The sequence below is a fragment of the Myodes glareolus genome, chromosome 5 (assembly GCF_982192425.1).
Source record: "Myodes glareolus chromosome 5, mMyoGla1.1, whole genome shotgun sequence".
Lineage (NCBI taxonomy): Eukaryota > Metazoa > Chordata > Mammalia > Rodentia > Cricetidae > Myodes > Myodes glareolus.
In genome coordinates this window covers 60,235,404-60,244,016 of record NC_142030.1, presented here as the reverse complement: position 1 = coordinate 60,244,016, position 8,613 = coordinate 60,235,404, and positions in this window count along the sequence as shown.

The following is an 8,613-nucleotide window of genomic DNA, read 5'->3' as shown; positions in this document are numbered from 1 at the left end:
TTGCATTCCCACTAGCAATGCAGAAGTGTTCCTTTTCCCCCACAACCTCTCCAGCATAAATTGTCTTTAGTGTTTTTGATCTTGGCCATTCTTACAGGTATAAGATGGAATCTCAGAGTTGTTTTCATTTGCATTTCTCTGATGTCTAAAAATGTTGAACATTTCCTTAAGTGTCTTTCAGCCATTTTAGATTCCTCTGTTGAGAGTTCTCTGTTTAGGTTTGTACTCCATTTTTTTTTTTATTGGATTATGTGATCTTTTTGTGACCAATTTCTTGGTTCTTTATATATTTTGGAGATCAGACCTCTTTCTGATGTGGGGTTAGTGAAGATCCTTTCTTATTCTGTAGGCTGTCGTTTTGTCTTGTTGAGCGTGTGCTTTGCTTTACAGAACCTTTTCAGTTTCAGGAGGTTCCATTTATTAATTGTTTCTCTCAGTGTCTGTGCTACTGGGGTTATATCTAGGAAGTGGTCTCTTGTGCCAATGCATTCAAGTGTATTTCCCACTTTCTCTTCTATAATGTTTAGTGTGGCTGGCTTTATGTTGAAGTCTTTGATCCATTTGGACTTGAGTTTTGTGCATGGTGATAGACATGGATCTATTTTCATTTTCTACATGTTGATATCCAGTTATGCCTACCACTTGTTAAATATGCTTTCTTTTTTCCATTTGATATTTTTTGCTCCTTTGTCAAAAACCAGGTGTGTAGATTGATATCCGGGTCTTCTATTCAGTTCCATTGGTCCTCCTGTCTGTTCTTATGCTATCAATTTGACTTTAAGCCACAGCTTGGACACAGTTTCTTATGGTGGTTGGTGATCTTGCCCATCTGTTTCCCCTTCATACCAGTAAGTTTGGAGCCCTCATTTAGAAAGTTCAGAGATCATCATGTCTTCTTGGAAGTAAATGTTTCCATAGTTGTCAATAACAAGAAAAATAATGGTGGTTTTTAGTGAGACAATGTGTGATGATTCCGGAAGAAGGCTTCTTTGAAGTCAATTACCATAGCAATCAAAAATTAGTTGCAGTGACTAACAGAGCAATAAAAGTGAAAAGGTTAGGCCGTGCAAGGTGTTTCCTATGCACACTGACAACTTTTGGTTCCTCGCCCCTCTGCCCTTGCGTCCCTCAGCCTGTCACAGCGTACGTTTTCTAAGGAGACATCATGTCCAGGAATTGCTCTCTCCGGCCCATAAGTCTCAAGAGACTGTTTCTAAGCCATGCTAGATATTTTATTAGTTGAGGAAAGGAGTAAGAGTTCTTTTTTCCTATAAACAAGGGATAAATAGTAAACATTTATAAATATACGAATACTATGCTAAAATTTTATTTCAGGAAAATTAATTTTGGAATGTGAAATGTGTTTAAGGATGAAGAGGGCAAAATAAAGCCGGGCCTGCTGGTACACCCCTTTAATCACAGCACTTGGAAGGCAGAGATAGATAGATCTCTGTGAGTTTGAGGTCAATCTGGTCTACATGAGTTCCAGGACAGCCAGGGTTACTAGTGAGGCTCTGTCTTATAAAAACAAATAAACAAAAAACAAACAAACAAAGAATTGGGGTTAAGAATACTAACTACTTGGAGATTTTTGAGGAAGGAAGGGGAAGATTAGGTTAATTGTAGCTTGGGAAGGGATTCTGGCATGAGAAAGCCACCAAGCAGCAGTAGAGATGAAAAGTATTAGGGAGATGGAAATACATTGGTACCTTACTTAAAATAGTCAATATGGTTGACCTCGGGTTGGGCTTTTGAGCCCACATATAGTTCATGTATCTGCGGTCTCATTTATGATTTCTAAATCTAAATTCCAAAGGAGAACTAGAATCTTCCTCCCTTCCTTTCTTCCTTCTTCTAGCTTTTTTCTCCTTTGATATGTTAACACGCATGTACAACGTGACAGAAATATAATAAGCGTATCTACCACCCCAAAAGTTTTCATGTACTGTTTTCTTCATCCATCCTTTCTTCCCTGTGTATTCTCTAAGCCTCATCCCCTACCAAGCCAATACATTCTGCTTCTGCCACTGTAAGTTAGTGTCATTTTCAAGGGTCTGTTCAGTATGTGTTTCCTTTTGTCCAACTTTGGTCATTTGGTTTCAGATGAAGAGTTTCCATTATGAAGTGAAAAGAGTAGAAATAAGACCAATACATATACATTACATGACACAGGCAAAGCTATCTTTTTGGGGTACTTCACTTCACTAACAGAAGAGATCAGACATTCAGCAAAGGGCAGGGGACAGTAGATGTCTCTCACTTTTCTGGCACTTTCCAGGAGTTTCTGAGGAAAGATATCTTCTTCTCAGGAGTAAGCATTATAGTCTTGTACTGGTTGGCTAACCGACAGGCTTTTCTGAGGAACTTCTTAGTTATCTTACATAAATAAATATCCTGGCTTCACTGTTATGTACAGCCCTTATGATAATGATGAGATGTTGCCCAGCATTCAAACTGCTGAGAAAGCACGCAGAAGGGGTAGAAGATGCCCACGCCAGGTCAAATGAACCAGGGGGCAAAATATTCCAAATGATTCACGCAGGGCTGAGTAGAACCTGACACAAGGATTAAGGTCACAAAGGGAATAGATGGAAGTGTGAAACCTTTTATTCTGTTTTACTCACTCCTTAGATGTCTGAAGAGTGAAGAGTTGAGCTTTGTAGCAAACACACTCTTCAAGTTCTAGGAAAATAACCTAGTCAAATATAACCCCATGTCAGACATGTTCTCTGCAATAAAGTTAATGAATGGCTAGTGATATATTTCATAGCGATGTGAACTTCAGAATTCATGATTTTTAAGTCAAATGAAATCAAATGCCACATTTTGGCTTTGATAGATTTTCTGACATCTGGGCTGATTTGGAGGTCTCAAGATACTTTCACATCTGTCACTTGTGTATTCACCTCAAGTCCAACCAGCCTAAACTCTGCCTTCTCCTCTCTCTCACTGTAAGTCTGCTTGACAGCTGTTAACAGCTCTCTTCCTGAAGCCTGGGTGCTACATTGGTTTGAAATGTCTTTAGCTGAGCAGTTTAGTCTGTTACTCGTGAATTTAGCCTCATCAAAATTTCAGTCCAGAGGCAGAATATAGCTATATTCTTTGCCATTATATATCATGAATGACTTCTAACTGACTCCAAAGAGTGTTTATTCCCCTCTGAATCCTCATGAACCTGACATGTAAGACTGTTCACATGTAAGAAGCATGAAGTCTGTGTGCTCCAAGAATAGTACTAGGTGAACCTGGAATGTTAACCACACAAGGTGGTTCCTTCAAAGGCAGGGATACATAACCCTGCCCAGAGGACTGGGAGTGAACCTGGTTAGTAGCCTGGTTACTTTCGTGCTATCTGTGTAATGCACACCACACTGGATTCTCCATCAGACCATTATCATAAATTTACTTTTCTGTCAATCTATAGAACCCATCTGTATGGAAAGTGTCATATGTACTTTACAAAGAGTTTCAATGTAGTGCATGTGGGATCTTTATTTAGCTCACTTTGTTCCTCAATGTGATTTATGTATGCTTTACCTTGCACACGGGATTGAGTTAATTATCACCAGGAAAGTTTTAACCAAATTGTGCTGTGCTTAAGTATGCCTAAAATAAATCTCTTGATTCCCAAAATTTGAAACAACATTGGCTACTTAGTTGTGTTGAACTGAACTGCTTTCTTACCTCTCTGGGATTGTTGCTCTGTTGAACATAGAGGGGAAAGACGTGAGCCACCAGCCAGAACCTTGCTGGTAGGCCATGAACCTTGTGGTAAAATATAAAATAATAGAATTGGGTTAACCAAAAATATAAGAGCTAGCTAGCAATATGTTTAAGTGCTTGGCCAAACAGTGATTTAATTAATACAGTTTCTGAGTGATTATTTTATGGTCTGGGCAGCCAGGAATGAACAAGTGGCCTCCTATAACAAATTGGCTCTCCAATGTGTGCTAGCTAAATCCACATAAAACCTGAAAGGGCTTGGAAAGGCATTCTAGACACTAAAAAAAAAAGTTTAGCCACATTTTTTTTCAGATGGGCTCTGCATAAGAGAGGTCTTCCTGATTTAGCAGTAGCAAAGACAAACAAACAAGCAAAAAAACCTACGTGGTTTCAAAATGGCAGAACGAACCACTCTGGTTTTTTCAGGAGGCTGAGCACTTGAATAGCATTTGTGGGCCCCAGGTGTTTATATGCCCACTTGGGTTTGGGAGGAAAGTAGCTGAGACCATGCCTGGACAGTCAATGGAATCAGGTCTACTAGGCATGCACAAGCAGGAGAGCATGGCGGATTCCTGCCACCATACACAGAGATATTTCCAGGCTGCACATGGCAGATTTAGTTATTACTCAGATAAAAAGGATTTATGTACTGCACACTTCTTCTCAGAGTTGAGGTGATGAGTGTGACTCCCACCTGGCAGTCTCAGAGGCAGAGAATGGACACCCGCCATGTTGAACTGGGAAGACCAAGCAGGTAGGGCCATATTTGCCCTAGCAATGCTGCTGCTTAGGTTTTTAGAAGCACTTAGCATTTTAAGAAGCAATCCTGGTCAGAAAAGGATTACAGATGCACAATAAAGACAAATTCAGATGGAAAATACTTCTAAATGGGTCACAGTGTTGGATAAATGTACATAGGCTTGGGAGAAAAAAGAAAAAGAGTATAGAGAGTTATAAAAAGAAGTAAATTATTAAAAAAAACCCAAAGTCTTTAAAGAGACAGAGTACAGACAGTCATAGATTAAAAAGAGTAAGAAAAATAAACTATGTAAAGATGGAAAATACAGAGAGTCTAAATTATGTATATTATTGTGTTTTCTTTGAATTTTTTGACTGTGAAGGAGCTAAGTACAGAGAGACATTTTATTGTATGGACTGCTAAGCCAAACCAGCATAGATATTTTAAAGGTATCATGACTTCAGAATTTGGGTCTAAGGATATGTTACATTGGAAAAGATATATTACGTTCTTTTGTTTCCACAGAAGATAAGAATCTATGGATTTCTTCGAGACAAATGTGGTATGATGGACCAAGACCATCCAAAAGGTCACCATGAACACCCCCCCAAAATTACTTTGCCCAACAAAAAGCAGGAAGCAGTTTGAAGAGAACTACACCCAAATTCCCAAATATTGTTTATAAATGTTTGTTTACATTTAAAGGGGGATATGCTATAGAGGTTTGCATTGGTATGGATCTTGGTTTATTGATACAAATTTAAGGTCAATTTTGTTATATGTGTATTTCTGCACTTGATTAAGGTATTGTGTTTGCACAGGATGTTCACCTTTATAGACCTGGATGGAACGGGGAGAACCTTGGACTTCCCACGGGGCAGGGAACCCTGACTGCTCTTAGGACTAGAGAGGGAGGGAGAAGTTGGGAGGGGGAGGGAAAAGGGAGGCGGGGAGGAGGTGGAAATTTTTAATAAATAAGTAAAAAAAAATGTAATGTATAATTAAGAAATATAAGTTAATAGATAATCATCTATAATAGTCAAACTTGTAGTCATATTAGTTAGGTTTTCTAGATATATAGAGATATATTTCAGTTAGATAGGCATTCTTCAAATCTTTCAGAGACCTTCATAATATGGCATTTAAAATGTTTTAGGAGCTTAAGACTTTTTATAACAATGAGACACATCTGCTCCTGGCAGCACCAATCTACTTCAAGAGGATGATGGGCATCAAAGAGGCTCCTTATGAAGTTGGTTAGCCATTTGGGCAAGAAATTGCTCTTGCCTGGACTGCTTGATATTATGCTCTATGAACTGGACATGCAGGACCCACAGAAAAATGACTGCTGAACTTGCCTAAAGGTGAGAAAAAAATCAAATAAATAAATAAATCTCCCTTTAAGATATTTTGAAGATATTCCATGACTCTTACCTTAAATTACACCTAAATATCATATAGAGATTGTTTTTAATGCTTTCATAGACAGCTCTTCAAAAGGACAAGGAACTTACTCTTTTTTTTTTTTTTTTTTTTTGGTTTTTTTGAGACAGGGTTTCTCTGTAGCTTTGCAACCTGTCCTGGAACTAGCTTTTGTAGACCAGGCTGGCCTTGAACTCACAAAGATTCACCTGCCTCTGCTTCCCAAGTGCTGGGATTAAAGGCGTGTGCCACCACCGCCTGGCTTGAGTTTACATTTTATATACAAATCTCTCCCCCTCTCAAAAAAGATTATACTTACCCCTGGTTGTACAACTGCAGTCTGAACTCAGCTGCATTAGTTCCTTGTCATTGACTGTTTTAACTTGACTCTGCATATTGTGCTCAATCTGCTTCTCTTTCAGAAGCTGCAAGACTTGAACCCAACCCCACTACTATTTTTCCCAATTATTTCTCTTCCTCCAGATATCTGTACAGCAATGAATTCAACCTTTCTTCACAACTCATATTCGTGATCCTTCTAATCTGCCAGGTCCTTTAACACCTGCTAAGGGTCAAGCCTGAGCACTGGCCTCATCTGTGCCCCTGATGCCTTCTTCTCGGTCAACAAGCTCATACATGGCTTGGTGCTTCGTTCACTTACTGCCATCTGTTAGTGGATTAATTCTTGGGGGTTTAAAACTTAACCCCATTTACTCATACCTCTGCATTTGGACATTTAAGATGCATTCATGAAATAGGTGATATTTTTTCTAATGATTATTGCCTCTGCTCACAGGGGTGGAACAACCTCAGACTCCATTATATTACACACCTCCTGTTGCAACTAAAAACTGACAATGGTCTTTCTTATACTAGAAAATACCTTAAGGAATTTTGCAATTTATGGAAAACATGATGGACTGTATCCTCTCAAGGCAAAAGGTTCATGCCTTGAGAGGATACAGTCCATCATGATGGGGAAGGCATGGTGGAGGGACTCCAAGTCGGGAAGAGCTTGACATGATTACCTGTTTTTGTTTTTTTTTTTTTTTTCTCAATAGATCAGGAAGCAGAGAGTTAGTGCTGAAACCTAGGCAGGGCTACAGTCCTCTAGCCCTGTCCTAACAACAGTGTGAAGGCTTTGATGAGAGGAATTCTACCAACCTTTAAATAATCCAGAAACTGTCTCCTTCCCCAGAGAAAGGAATGCTGTGACACTAACTTCAGTCAAGTATAACCCGTTAGAATTCTGACATGCTGACCTTTGAGATAATAGACACATGGAAATCTGTTAAATTTGTGCTAATTTATTACTGTAGCAATGAAAATCATGTCTTCCTGTCTTCCTTTTCATGGGTGGACAATGCCACTTAATGGCAGAATATAAGTCATTGACCCTTTTTGCTCTTAGTATAAATGTGTACTAAGAAGTTGCTCTTGTTAAAAGAAATCAATTTCTAGCATGTCCTTAGAGATCATGCTGAGTGACTACTCGACATGGTTGTGGTTGAGGAAGCCAACCTAGTTTCCAAACAATGAGATGCATGTTCAGGAAGTGTCCCATTTATGCTCAATTCCAAATGACTTTGTATGACTGGCACCATGGGACATTAGAAACCTTGGGAGACTGAGCGGCTGATCCTGTTATTTTCTTCATCATAACCCTATCGGAGGTTAGGATTGCTGTTACTAACAGCTCAAAGGGAAAGACTCCCATGACCCAGGATGAGAACTCTGAGAAGGCGAGACCATCTCCTATGCCTTGATCTCTTGTTTGTGATAAAAATCATTTTGAAATCTCATCTTTCTTTCTCCCTTGCTCACAGGCCAATTTTGACTTTTCTATGCAGAGAACTGACATGTGGTAATCCAAAGGGAAGCTGGAGGACAGACATACTAGTTTCCCAGAGAACCAACTAATCTAGGAAGTGTGTCTGGCTTTGACCTAGACATTTTTAAAAATACCAGGGAAGTGTTCCTTCTCTCGCTAGGATAGTTACTTCTGCATGACCATCTCCATCATAAAGAGGAATTGTTGTGTGGCCTACATAAAGGCCTGGCCCATAGCAGTCAAATAAGCAGACTAAGACAGTTAATAGCTGGGTCTGTGGAAATGAGGCATCGGGAGCAGGCACAGACCCTCATTTCAGTCCCCATCCCTCCTGTACAGGCTGCATGTGATTTGGGGGAGTGGTAAAATGCATAAGAGTTGCAAGGTTGACTTGGCATTGGGACTTTTCAGAGGTGGTGTAATCTGAGTTATCCACACATGGGGTAGGAATTCCTGGGGCTGTATCTACCCAAGGGTCAGCCACGCTTCTCTAAGTAACCCAAATAAATATATTGGTTCAGCATGCTGTGTTGAGGAATATGAATTTAAGAGGTGTTCAACTCATTTATGCTCTGGAATATTTGCTTAATGATGTAAAGATGTGTTGCATTCTTTTGTGTTATATTTGTCTAACGTTGTGAAACTGAGTTACTTTGCCTGTCTAAAACACCTGAGTGGCCTAATAAAGAGCTGAACAGCCAATAGCTAGGCAGGAGAGAGAAATAGGCGGGGATGGTGGGCAGAGAATAAATAAGATCAGAAAAGGAGGAGAGGAGGATGTCAGGGTCACCCAGTCACATAAGCAGCCATGAAGTAAGAAGGAAAAAAAAGGAAAATAGAATAGAGAAAGGTAAAAGCCCAGAGGCAAAAGGTAGATGGTATAATTCAATTTAAGAAA